Source organism: Furipterus horrens, unplaced genomic scaffold (genome assembly GCF_987537825.1).
Source record: "Furipterus horrens unplaced genomic scaffold, mFurHor1.1.pri manual_scaffold_5, whole genome shotgun sequence".
Taxonomy (NCBI): Eukaryota; Metazoa; Chordata; class Mammalia; order Chiroptera; family Furipteridae; genus Furipterus; species Furipterus horrens.
In genome coordinates, this window is record NW_028327175.1 from 163,906,230 (window position 1) to 163,921,097 (window position 14,868).

Below are 14,868 nucleotides of genomic sequence, written 5' to 3' on the forward strand. Positions count from 1 at the left end.
ACGATTTTGTTTCTTTTTGAAGTTTTAATGTTCTTAGGGTTTTGTCTTTCAGATAAAAATAATTGTATATGTGATTTTGGTATATCTCCATTGCTATTTTTATGCCCTACAGTAGTATTTAAAAGATTACTACCTTACAGGAACTGTGAAGTTTTTAGGTAAAAATCACTGACGTGAGAGTCCTTTAAAATTCACCTTACCTTAATCTTTCAGTATTGTAAGATCGTCTAAATAGGGAAGATAAAAATTTTTTTGTGTTTCAATTTTCTAGTTAATCTACCTTTTTTTCCCATTGTGTTATAAGAAAGTTCTGATAATCTTAATCATTATGCAAATAACTCATGTCAAATAATACTATGGAATTAAGAATTTGGTTAATTTGAGGCTAGTTATACCGTCAGGTTGGACCACACTTGATAATACTGAAGTACCACCTTTTCCATGGGAGATACATTTCTAGACCCCGAGTGGATGCCTAAAATTATGGATAGTACCAAATACTATATATACTATATATTTTTCCTGTATTTATACACCTGTGATAAAGTTTAAGACAGTCAGGAGTAACTTGATAGCTGAAGATATTTTTCAGTTGGCTGTACTATGTAAGGCATGGGGAAAACCTCTAAAAAATTCACATTTATTTACTTGACTTTTCAAGATAACTGCCAAGATAAAAAGTGAATTTTTATAAGCAATGTATTGCTGTACTAGATATGAGGTATATTTTCACTTCTGATGTTGAATGAATTCTCTTTAATGACTATTTTATGTCAAAATTAATTATTTTTTCAAAATTACTCTTCTTTAAGTTTTAGAATTTTGTCTTGCCATAATTATATTTGTATTTTTTTCAATTTATGATTATGATGAAATGGGAGAAAATAAATGAGTTATGCAAGGGGTATGATGCCAGAGTATTGGAAGGGACATTGTTAGATAGACCATGATCTTTGGTGTAGTGTAAAAAATTATAACTTTTTAGAGAACAATGCCCAATTTCTAAACTAGCAGGGGAGATTTATAAGTTTTTAAGTGACATGTTTAAGAATATGTTAAGAGCAGTTAGAGACAATCAGTAACATCTGATATGCTCTTATATACATTATTATACTGTTGTTATTTAGCAGTTCATTGAAAACCTCAAGGTTATTTTGTAAGAACTGATTGCCTATTAAGCTAATAGATTTTGTGCATGGCAAAATGTATTTGCTTAATGAAAAAGTAGGAAAAACTCCTGGCAAGCAGAAAGTCAAAATCGAAATAACATCTAGGACCAACAAGGTTAAATGGTTATTGTTTTTCGGTATTCATAAATAAGTACAATATTTTTATGGTTTCTTTCTCAAAGGTCACTTTTTCCATATCTTTTAAGTTATAGAACTTTGAATCTAGAACTGAACTTTAGAACTAGTATTTGTAATTTGTAATGAAATTGAGTGAAATTTATAGTGATGACTTGTACAGATTACACTATAATGACAAGTGCTGGACCAGAAATCAAGTCTCCAGATTCCCATTTTAGTGCTTTTTCTGTTACACCAAGCAGCTCCCTAAATATGCAGTGATTTTTTTTTTTTTATATATATAAAAGGGATTAATACCCATTGCAAGACTCAGTAACTCATTAAAATGAACTCAATAGCTATATGAAGACTCAATGACTGGTTAATTTCATAATATTGTATATGGTTTTAGAAACTTCCTCAGACCTACTACTGAGTGAATTGAAGGCAATCATCAAATACTATTTATTCCTGACTTTGAAATACAAGACATTTTCCATTCTTCCAGGAAGAGGCTATAATACAAAGCATTTTGGCCAACTTGGTTCTAAAAGCTTTTAGAGATGTTTATGAAATAAGTCAGATTTATAGCCATAAATAATGTAGTTACTTCATACATTTCACAACCACATATTATGTGGAATAGTTTTAAAATACTTTTTTCTTGTTTAACCTCATTTTCTTGAGCATTCTAGAGCCCTTTTCTCTAGAACACAATGATCCTTTTTGATCAGAGTTGTTTGAGTCTGTGTATAATGCTCCCATTGGAAATTTCATCCTAAGCTACAAATAAATGCCTTTTACATGAGAAAAGTTTTTAAGATTACTTTTATATATAGTCTGATCCTTGTAAGTTAACCATTAACTATATGGCTTTTAAAATTAATCTTTAAAAAGCTCTTTATAGTAATATTTACCATTTTTGCTTATGAGGCTGTGTTAGATTTCTTTGCTCCTTTTTTATTAATACCCTTAGGTGACTTTTGTGAGAATCCAAAACAGCATTGATTGAATTTACTTCAGGCTTTTATACATATTCCATATTCTCAGGTAACTAGAATTCATCCCTTTTGGTGAAGTTTTGATTGTCCTCTCACTTTAAAATTCTAGGATTTCATAGTTTTTATTTATTTTTTATATCTGTTATACCTGGATTACAAATCTGAAAGATTTGCTTAAATATTTTATTGTTTAAAATTATTAACCTTGTCATAAAGGAGAAGAACTTGCTACAAGAAATTATTTTAAGATTTAACTAGGTCTTATAGGAATTAAATCATATTTACGTGGGGGAAAAACTGGGGAAGTAAAGGTCCAAAAATGATCAGAGAAAAGTTACTAACCACTTCTGCTGTTGATTAAAGAATTGGAGCTTTTAAGAAGCAGGTAAGCACGTTCAGCCGCTGGAGGAACTGTGAAGGGGGATGGTGGGTTGTTGGTTCTTTGCACCTACCACCTCTGTGGGTTTTCAGTGACATTCTGGTGATGATGGGCTTGGGCCTGGTTGGGAAGGCGAGCTGGAGTTAGAGTGGGGATAACTAAGGACAAACTGCCCATATCTTTGTGTCTGTCTTTCACCACCTCCATGCAATAACTACCTGCGGGGTACCTGTCCTGCAGAGTCTTGACGCGGATGAAATGACTGACTCAGAGGCAAAATGTCTGAGGAAAAAGGAGTGCCTCTCGGTGGAGGACACTGCCAGACCTTCCCTGGGTCCGAGTTTTTATTAGGTTGGCTACATGCAGAAATGCATGACTTGAGGAGGCAGCCTGCTTCCTAACTATCATTAGCAAGGACAAGTGAGAATCAACATGTAGTAATAATTGGTTCAGACTTTTAGGGCCAGAGTACATTGCGAAAGTTTAGACTACACTCCTGGAGTTAGACATTCCGTTGATATAGATTTAGAGTTATACAAAGCAGGGCAGGCAGAGCAGGCTTTACTAGTGTCAAAGAGCACATCGCATATATATCTTTTTTCCTAAGGTCCTCTGGAGAGTGGGAATGGTAGTGTGGCAATTGGGGCATGCTAACCAGCTGTCTTTAAGGCTTATGGGCCCCTATGCTAGTCCCGGCTCAAAGCAGCAGTCAGTTTCAAATACCATACAGACCAGTGTCCCACAACTACCTTTGCAGTGAAATGGCAGCTGCTTTACTTGGAACTCCCAAATTATATACAAATCATCCTGTGATTAATGCTAACCTGAACCACAAAGGGAAGGAAATTCTGGGAAATGTAGTTCTAATCAACGCATTATAGAACTATATCACTTGGGTTATTATCTTAATCTTCTGAATTAATATCCTTATTTGTAAAATAGCAATAATTTTATTAGAAAAGGATTAGATGAAATTATACATATGAAAAAGTTTTGAATTATGAAGAATCATGTAAAGCTTAGTTGTGATATAGGTTTTTGTGAGTATGATGATGTTTATAAAAACCTCTCGAACTGGCTTCTGTTCTTGGAGAAGATGTCTTTCAAATATCATTCTGAGTTTACATTAGTGCTTTGCTATTTATTATTATCCATTTAGCAAATCATTTCTTTAATTAGCTACTTCTTTTTTAGTTTATTCAGTAATTCTCTATGGGTATAGTTGCTGAGTTTCTAGCATAAAACTCTTTAGAAAAAAAGAAGGGTAATGGTCTTCTTTTCTCTCCTACCTCTTTGATTTTTTGGGGGGAGGGAAGCATTAAGGTGTTTCCTGGAACTTTATTCAGAGCTTTGCTGTCCATGTGTAGCTCATTGGTCCTTTGCTATAAACAATTTGCTTGACAGTATTTCACTATGTGATATCTATGGGGAGAATATTCAGTGGGGTCAATCAACATGGAATGGAGAGAACAGAAACTGCTGGTATGATGAATTCTATTTCCCTTGGTCTAAAACAAACAGGAATGTTTTGAGGATGACGCCATGACAGATACACCTGAAAAATAAAGTAAGAGTATGCCAACACTGTCTGTATCCCCTTTGTAGTTGAGTTAGACTTTTGGGGAATGATGTGGATTTTGCAGTTTTGGGAAACTTTTAGTATCTATTAGCAACTAATCTAATTCTTGAAAACACTTTCTCTACTGAATATACTTAATTATTTCTTTTTGGAAAATATCGAGCAATTAAATAACACTGTGTATTAAAGAACAAGAAAAGAGAGCATTATATTATTACTTTTATGCTCTAATTTAATTTTCACAGTAGCCTTTGAGGTAGATATAATTACTCTCATTTCATAGAAAACTGAAGCTTGGAGAAAATCTAACTTATAGCAGGAAAGGATATACTGTGATTTGATTTTTAGATTTTTTTTTATTGCTTTCTACTTTGTCTAAGTTCAGTGACTTAGGAAAAAAATACTTTTTACTTTTTTAGGGGAATATTATTTAAAACATATATACGTATTTCATAAAGTGTTTAAATATATTTATGATGGGTATTATATTTTATAAGTTTTAATATGGTTTACTAGAAATACACCATAGTTTGTAGGTAATACTGTATTTTTGATGGGTAAGGTAAAATCTTAGAGGATAATCTGAGCTCATGTTACTGAACAGAAATCCAGTATTTCCAGCAGTCTAGGTATTTTCTTGAAGTTCTCTGTGTTTTAAATTTATTCTTGTGGTGCTAGCTCCCTCTGTAGAACTTCATTAAGATTGCAACTTGACTCTTCAATTATTTAGCAAAGTTTTTGAAACATCCAGAATAGATTTTAACATTTTCTTTTAAGTTTTACTTTATATCTTAATCACTTCCAAGTGTTTTTCTTTTGAAAATATTACCTTTATGAAAATGTCTCACTTTGCATATATTAAATTTTAATAGCATATATGAAATTTAATTACTTTCCTTAAACATTCCTACTACTTTAATGCTTTGTTTGGGAAGGCCAGGGAGATTTGTGATTTCTAGGTCTTTAAGTCCATGTTGGATAAGATCATAGGAGGTAGAAAAAAGCCTGATGGGAAATTTGGTTAAAGAATAGTTTTGTAGTTTAACTGGATTCTATATATCATATTTGCAATTATCCTTTTCTCCCAGAATTAAAAAAAGTATTGAATTGGATGGGAAAATGTTCATTAAAGGATTTTTTTTTTTTCAGAAAAGAGACAAAAAATACTGCATGGTAGAAAGAGCAAAAGAACTATTTTCGCAATATCCCAAAAAATGCAGAAAATATGCGTCATGTATACAACTTGCATAATTTATGTTCTTGCAAGGAAGATCTTTCGTTACCAAATTCTACCACCAATATCCCTTTGTGGGAGTGTGGATGTATACTTCTTTTACCATCACTTTTTCTCTGTTCTTTCTCAAATCATTTTATATTTAAATATTAAATAGTGTAATTAACTCTTCAAAGATGTGTTCCCTACTTGAATGAGGGCAGAGGAAATGTGACTGGCTTTCAAGATGGAATTTAGAAACTTGGGCTAGCTGATGATAAAACTAAGGACTATGTACATACATAACATAATAATGAGGATAAGTAACAACTGAAGTTTTTATGTTCTTTCAATTTACAAAAATTTAACTGTACTCCCCTCTAAGTAGGATTAAACGACATTGTTAGGCTCATGCGTAAATAGACTTTTAAACAATTTTGTAGGATAATTATCTTTAAAGCCTTTGTTAATACCAAACATTTATTATTCTGTTTAAATACGATATAGTTTACACAAGCACTTGCATGCATTATGGTGGCACAAAAATATTCAAGGATGATTCTTATTCCTTTTAAATTCATTGACCTTGATTGAATTTGACATCAGAGAATTGTTTGAAAATAGAATTGAACCATTTTTATTAATATAACAAATCCACCCTTTGTTATTTTTAACACAAATATTATGCCCTTGAAATAGTAATATTGCTTTCCTATATTAGTGAAATGTTTGTATTGATACATAAATATTTTCTTGGGGGTTCTTGTAGTTTTTATCTTTAAAAAATTTTTATTTTTGAAAAGGGGAGGAAAGGAGGGAGAAAAGGAGGGAGAGGGCACATTGATGTGAGAGAGAAACAATGATCACTTGCCTCTCGTAACACACCTCGACCAGAGACTGAACCTGCATGAGGCATGTGCCCTGACCAGTAATCAGACTGGTAACCTTTTGCTTTGGGGGATGACGTCCAACCAACTGAGTCACACTGAAGATACATTTATTGATTTTAGAGAGAGAAAGTGGGATGGGGAGAGAGACATATCAATGTGAGAGAGAAATATCAGTCAGTTGCCTTCTGTACATACCTGCAATCTAGGTATGTGCCCTGGCTGGGAATCAAACCTGCAACCTTTTGGTGTATGGGACAGTACTCCAACCAACCGAGCCACCTGGCCAAGGCAGTTTTTATTTTTTAATCAGTTACCTTTTCACAATATTTAAGGATAACTAACCCATCTTCTATTAGTCTTGGAAGAAATCTGGAGTAGACTTCTTTTACTTTGTTATTGGATACTTAGTAAGTCCATGTCATTTAGAATTTGGTTTAACCAATGTGTCCCACATATAGTAGTGCTTTCCAATGTTAAGTGCTTCCTATATTATTTAAAATTTTCTTTATGTTAACTTAGAAATTAACCTCATGTTATTAATAATGAGTTTTAAACATTTATTTAAATATAAAGCAAATTAAAAAATGTTTGCCACTTGAAATTGTCTCAAATACAAGTTGGCATGTGTTTTTCTGATGTGATACACTGAGAAGAACAGAATATCGCATGTGTAGTATCCCTACAAATTAAAAAAAACATGAATCTGATTGTGAGGGAAACATCAGACAAACCCAATTTCAATGAAACAGCTGGTCTGTACTCTTTAAGATTCACTGTTGTGAAATATAAAGACACATACATTTCCAAATAAGAGAAACCAAAGAAACTAAGCACTAAATGTAATGCAAGATCCTGGATTATATCCTGAGAGGGACGGTGGGTGTTGTGAAGGACCTTTCTGGCAAAATTGAATATGGGCTGTAGATTAGGTAATAGTATAGCAGTAATGTTAAACATCCTGAATTAATAAATGTACTGTGTGGTCATGCAGTGGTCTTCTTTTGAGGAAATAACACTCAGGTATTTGGGAGGAGGTGTGTTGATGTCTGCAACACATTCAGATGGTTCAGCAGTAACTACGAGTAATAATCAACAGTTTATATACATATTAATAATGAGATAGATAAGTTGAATTGTGTTATAATATTACTATTAAATAAACACAGGTGAAGAATATATAGGGATTATTTGTATAATTTTTTCATTTTTTTAAGTTTCAGATGATTTAAAAGTAAGTTATTGATGAGTGTTCATTTACATTGTTCTTTAGATTTCACATATATGGGAAATGATATGGTCAGTTTTTTTTTTTAATCTCAGTTATCTCTTTATGAATGTAATCAAATTTCACAGCCGATTCCTTTAATAAAATCAGGTTGACTTCTAAGATATAATTTGGTGCCTCTTTCATTATTCCTTAAATATTACCAACTTAAACATTTCTCAGGAGAGAACAAAAAACTTTGTTTTTTTTCCAGCATTTGGATTGACTTTATAAGTGCCTCTGATTCAAGTGGCCATCTTGTACTGGTGATAAAATGTGGGATAATGTCTGTGACTGCCCTCCTAGGTCTGGATCTGGAAGAATGTTCTTATGCCAAGTTTATGCTTCTTTAATTAGACTTTTTTCTTCTTTTAAAATATGTAGTAGATGAGGACATAAGTCTTTTCAGTACTAGTTCTTTCTAAAGTCAGGAAATTTATATACTATTTGTATTACGCCTTTATTTGTAAGAGACATCCAAAACAAAATGACATAATCTATAAATGAAAACTTATTATTTAACACAACAAATAGGAGATAAAGGTTGGTTAATTCAGTGCTTCAGGAATATCATCAGGCAGTTGGGTCTTTATGTTTTTCTGCTGATCATTCTCAATGTCTTTTAGGCTGATACTCCTCATGGTTACAAATGGTCTTTTTTGAAAAAATTATATTTTATTGATTATGATATTACAGTTGTCCCAATTTTTCCCCCTTAGCCTCCCCCACCACCCGTCTCCGCTCCCCTCCTCAGGCAACCTCCACACCTCTGTTCATGTCCATGGATCTTGGGTATAAGTTCTTTGCCTTCTCCATTTCCTATACTGTACTTTACATCCCCATGACTGTTACATAACTACCAATTTGTGCTTCTTAATCCTTTTACTTTTTCACCTATTCCCCCATTCCCTCCTCCCATCTGGCAGCCATCAAACCATTCTTCCTATCTATGATTCTGTTTCTGTTCTGCTTGTTTGCTTAGTTTGTTTTTTAGATTCAATTGTTGACCAATATGTATTTATTGCCATTTTAGTGTTCATAGCTTTGCTCTTCTTTTTTTCTTAAATGAGTCCCTGTACCATTTCATATAATAATGGTTTGGTGATGATGAACTCCTTTATCTTTTTCTTGTCTGGGAAGCTCTTTATCTGCCCTTCGATTCTAAAGGATAGCTTTTCTGGATAGAGTAAGTAATCTTGGTGGAGGTCCTTGCTTTTCATCACTTTGAATATTTCTTTTTAAAAAATAATATAAAATTGATTATGCTATTACAGTTGTCCCAATTTTTCCCCCTTTGCCTCCCTCCACCCGGCATCCCCCACTCCCTTAGGCAGTCCCCCCTGCCCCCATTATTCATGTTCATGGGTCATGCGAGTAAGTTCTTTGTCTACTTCATTTCCTATACTGTCTGTTATATCCCCATGGCTTTTCTGTAACTACCTGTTTGTACTTCTTAATGCCCTCATCTCTTCATTCATTCCCCCCAAACTCCCTTCCATCTGTCAACCATCAAAATGCTCTCCGTATCCATGATTCTGTCTCTTTTCTTCTTGTTTGCTTAATTTGTTTTTTTGGAGTCAGTTATTGATAGATATGTATTTGTTGCCATTTTATTGTTCATAGTTTTGATCATCTTCTTTTTCATAAGTAAGTCCCTTTAACATTTCATATAATAATGGTTTGGTGATGATGAGCTCCTTCAGTTTTTTCTTGCCTGGGTAGCTCTTTATCTGCCCTTTGATTCTAAATGATATCTTTTTCTGGGTAGAGCAATTTTGGCTGTAGGATCCTGATTTTCATGACTTTGAACATGTTTTGCCAAATCCTCCTAGCCTGCAAAGTTTCTTTGCAGAAATCAGCTGACAGCCTTATGGGAACTCCCCCATAGGTAACTAACTGCTTTTCTCTTGCTGCTTTTAAGATTCTTTCTTTAACCTTTGGCATTTTAATTATGATATGTCCTGGAGTGGTCCTCTTTGCATCCATTTTATTTGGGACTCTCTGTGCTTCCTGGACTTGCATGTCTGTTTCCTTCATCAAATTAGGGAAGTTTCCTTTTGTTATTTTTTTGAATAGATTTCCAATTTCTTTCTCTTTTTCTTCTCCTTCTGGCACCTCTATGATGCAAATGTTGGAACACTTGAAGTTGTCCAAGAGGCTGCTTACACTATCCTCGTTTTTTTGGATTCTTTTTTCTTCTTGTTGTTCTAACTGGTTGTTTTTTGCTTCCTTATATTCCAGATCATTGATTTGAGTCTCAGCTTCATCCACTCTACTGTTGTTTCCCTGTAAATTGTTCTTTGTTTCAATTAGTGTCTCTTTCATTTCTGACTGAATCTTTTTTATGTTATTGAGGTCTTCACTAAGTTCCTTGAGCATCCTTATAACTAGTGTTTTGAACTCTGCATCTGATAGATTGCTTATCTCCATTTAGTTCTTTTTCTGGCATTTTGATCTTTTCTTTCATTTGGGCCATGTTTCTTTGTCTCCTCATTTTGGCAGCCTCTCTGTGTTTGTTTCTATGTATCAGGTAGAGCTGCTAATGACTCTGTCTTGGTAGCATAGCCTAATGTAGTAGGTGTCCTGTGGAGTCCAGTGGCACTGCCTCCCGTATCACCCAAGCTGGGTACTTGAGGTGCACCCTCCATGTTAGCTGAGTACATCTTCCTCTTGTAGTGAGCCTTGATTGCTTGGCAGGTTAATGGGAGGGATTTACCCAGGCGAGTCAGCTACAAGGACTGGTTGTGACTACTGACCATCAACCTCCGCCTTCTGTGGAGGATGAGCTGTGCAGTGGCCCACCCCACAGAACAGGGCTTACTTCATCAGGGTTCTGGTGCCCACTTGTGTTCTGTCTGGGGCCACTTGGCATAAGCTATAAAGTGGTCTGCAGCTGGCTGCTTCTTATGCTGGTCTTGGAGGTGCCCTAGCGAGGCCAGGCTGTGAACCAAGGCCAGCTGCTGTTAGTGATAGGCCCGAGGCCACTTACCTTGGTATAGGGGCTTGTTGAGGCCAGTTGTTGCTTGTTTGAGAGGATTTAGGAAGATCAGAAGCATGAGCCAAGACAAGTCATTTGTATGGAAAAGGCACTGTTAACCACTTGGGTGGGCCTGTAAGTTGAGTGCAGCAGAGTTCAGGGAATCACAAGGGCAGGGAAAATATTGTGAGCCAAGTTGATGAAGTCTCAGATATGGTGCCCACTGTGCTCTGTGGCTCTGTGGGGGAGGGCTCTGAAGAGGGTCAGTGGCCTCTGCCAGCAGTTCCGTCTTGGAGAAAGCTGTCCCCCAGCTCTCACCCTGATGCCGTACATTTCAGTTCCTCCTTGTTTGCCTCTGGTGTCTTTCAAGATTCTGCCCCAGTGCTGGAGCTCAGCGGGAGTGAGTCTGAGTAAGTCTGTGTGCAGGCTCTTTAAGAGGAGCTGCCTGAGACTCCAGCAGTTTCTTCCACCGACTCAATCTCCACTGGTTTTTACAGTCAGAAGCTATGGGGACTTATCTTCCTGGTACTGGAATCCTGGGCTGGGGGGCCTGGTATGGGGCTGGCACCTCTTATTCCTGAGATATCCCTTTCAATTTTTATCTGACAAACGTGAGTGTAGGTTCAGCCTGTCTATGTCTTCGCCCCTCCTACCAGTCTAATGGATGTGGTTTCTTCTTTAATTCCATGGTTGTAGGACCTCCATTCAACTCAATTTGTGCAGGTTCTGAGGGATGGCTGTTCTATAGTTTAGTTGTAATTTTTATGTGATTGTGTGAGGAAGTGAGACGTGTTTCCCTATGCCACCATCTTGGAGATCTCTTCTTGTGGTCTTTTTTTAAGAGCAAGAAGGGCTTTTCCAGAATTATCCCAGAAGATATTTCCTCAATTTACCATTGGCTTCCATTATATCATACTCCCCTTTCTAAACCAGTGACTGGCAAAGAAAATAGAATTATCATGATTTGGCTTATTCAAATCAAATGTCATTCCATAGACTAAAGCACAACACCCTCTAATAACTGAAGAAAATTTGGCGTTCCATTGGAAAAGGGAAATGGCTGTTGATTTGAGAACTAACAGTGTAATACTTATGGTGTTTAAAGAAATGGCCTGTCAGATTTTCCTGGGAACACAGCAACCAGGGCCATGCCTATAAACTGCCTGAGTGAGAGATTTCCCAACACTATCTTTTGTGATAATCTTTATTCCTTATTACTGTGCACATTGAAGAAAATCAAACTTTTAAAAAATATAAAACCTAAGCCCATTCATTGACATAAAGATGTGTGGAATTGAGTGAATATTTTTTAAAGCATGGATGTTTCTTGTTATCTACAGATTTGAAAGGGGGTATACATACTTAAGAGGCCTAATGGGAAGTATTGCTTTCTTTTGTCTTGATTTAATTTTCAGCTTCTTCTTTGATTTCATCCTCAGCAACACAGCAGGACACCTTTAAAAATAAACAAAGTTATTTACTGTCTCTAAACCAAGGAAGGTAGAAAAATACGTTCAGAAATATTATATGCAATATAAATTGCTGCTTTGGTTACTGCTTTATATTTACATTTAAGAAGAGATGCTGCATATTTTTGGAAGATCAAAATGAGGAAACTGGTCACATTTCTACTGCCTCCTGAAAACATCATTATAATACAGCCATGCTCAGCATAACAATGATGACATTTCTGTCTATTATGGACCACATATGCGATGATGGTTCCATAAGATTATAATGGAGCTGAAAATTTCTATCACCAGGTAACATTGTAGCAAATGCATTTCACATGTGTTTGTGGTGATGCCAGTGTGCTGCCAGTCATATAAAAGTATAGCAGATACAACTATGCATAGTACATAATACTTCATAATGATAGTAAACAACTATGTTACTGGTTTATAGTATAGTATTTACTATAGTTTTATCATTATTTTAGTCTATTCTTTCTATTTATAGAAGACGTTTGCTGTAAATAGTATGTTGTTATATATCTTGTGTTTACTGCATCTCTTGATTGCATCACTTTTTCTTGTGCTTGATGTCATCTTGTTATTATGTTTATGGCCCCTTAGTGTATAAAATCCACTGCTAGTATTGCTAGTAAGAGGCCACATTGAGTGACTGATGTGGAAATAAAATTTAGAGGGATTTAGGATGATGAAGGTGGAAAATCAATGATGGTTTTTGCTTGTGATTCAGGCATGTCCCATTCCACCATTACTATGACCTTGAAGAGCAAAAAGTGATGGAAGCTGTTAAGATCTGCTTCATTGAATTCAGCTAGACTAACAAAAATCTGGCTGACATGGAGAAACTTTTTTAAATTGTTTTTTTTTTCTATTACAGTTGTTCCATTTTACCCCATTGCTTTCCCCTACCCCGCCTACCTCCCACCCCCAAAGTCACTCCCTACCCTGTTGTTCATGTACATGGGCCATTTATACTAGTTCCTTGACTAGACCCTTCCCCTTCTTCACCCCACATTCCCCTGTCACTGGTCAGTCTGTTCCTTGTTTACATGCCTCTGGTTCTGTTTTACCTGTTTGTTCATTAGTTTCCTGTATTAGGAGAGGTCATATGTATATGGAGAAATTTCTAATGACCTGGATTGAAGACCAGACACAGGTGCATATCCCTTTCAACACCAGGATAATCATGGCCAAAGCAAAAAGTTTGTTTGCGACATTGAAAGAAAAGGCTGGACCTGACTACGATGTTGAATTTATGGCTAACTTTGAGTGGTTTAAATGATTCAAGAGTTGCCATTCATCACATAATGTGAAGGTGAGTGGTGTGTCTGCGAGTGCTGATGTGAAGGCAGCTGAAGAATTTTTGGAAACTGTAGATAAGTTTATTGTGTAGGATAATTACTTGCCAGAGCAAATATTCCAGATGAAACCTCCCTATTTGAAAGTGGATGCATGAAAAGACTTATCCATAAGGAGGCCAAGTCAATTCCAGGTTTCAGGTCTTTTAAGGACAGGATAACAGTCTTGCTTGGGGACGATGTTGCAAGCTACAAATGGAAACCCTTTTGATGTGGCCCAGTGAGAACCCTGGGGCCTTCAGGCATATCAGTAAGCACACCCTGCCAGTGAACTACAGGAACAATAAGATGACCTCCTGAGTTGCTAGGTCAGTGAAATTGAGAAGTACTCATAGGTTAGTAAGGTACCTTTTATGATTTTGCTTATTGTTGTTAATGCTCCCAGACATCCTTTTTTTTTTTTTTTTGGTGTCTTCATCCCAATATCAAAGTGGTGTTTCTCCCTCCAAACACCATCTCGTTGATCCAACAAATGGATCAAGGAGTTATGGCAGCTTTTAAGGTCTACTACCTGATGAGGACTGTCGCTCTGTCTATTGCTACAACTGAGGAAGACATAGAATACTCTTCTGGAAGGATTATAACATCTATGACTGCACCCAGAAACGTGCTTGGGCTTGGGATGATGTCACCAAGGAGCGTATGAGTGGAAGAGAAACTCAAGGGGTTTGTCCTTGACTTCAAGAGATTCACCAAGGATGAGAGGTTGTAAAAATGGCAAACAACTTTAACTGGGGTGTGGATGAGGATGACATCAAGGAGTTCCTAGAGGTGGTTGCTGAGGAACTAACTAATGAGGAGTTGTTGGAACTGGAACAGGAATGCATAGCTGAAGAAGAGGCAGGAGAGAAGGAAACTGCAGGAGAGAAAAAGAACAGTCCCCAACAAAACTCAAGAGTGAAGGGTTTAGCAGAAGTTTCTACAGACCTCAAGAAGCTCCTTAAAAAGTTTGAAACATGGATCCCAACACTAAAAGTTCTTTTTGTTTTAGCATCTGACTCCGAGGTGTTATTGTTTGGGAACTAGTAGTTTTTCTCTGTACAAAGCAATCTTATTAGGCTTTCTAGAGGCACTTCAGTGCCTAGCATGCCCAGCAGGGTTCGGAAGCTGAGAGGAGCAGTTTCTATTACTCCCTTCTTGTCCAACTCCAGGGCTTGCTGTGGCACTTTAGTGAGAAGATCCAGCTTTGGCAAAACCTTCCCATCTTCATCTATTTGTATCCTCCAAACAATGACTAATTCAAACCCTGGCTGGCTGGTGCTCCGGATCCCCATGTAGCTGGAGGAGGCCCCCTCCAAGAGGTGCACAGCCTCTGGGTACTTTTCCAGGTCCTGCCGTTCGCCACTGCAGCTGCCGCCTCCAGCACAGTTTGATCTCTCTCAGCCACGAGCTTGCACTTCCTACCCATCTGGACGAGCACCACTTGTTTATGACTTCATACATTGGACT

The 14,868-nt window shown here is 36.4% G+C and overlaps 1 protein-coding gene across 1 annotated transcript in view; it reads left to right on the forward strand.

The window, feature by feature from the left end:
* Window positions 1-14,868, forward strand: part of ADK (adenosine kinase) — a 648,653-nt gene that overhangs the window by 97,406 nt on the left and 536,379 nt on the right. The gene's annotated exons all lie outside the window — the stretch shown is intronic.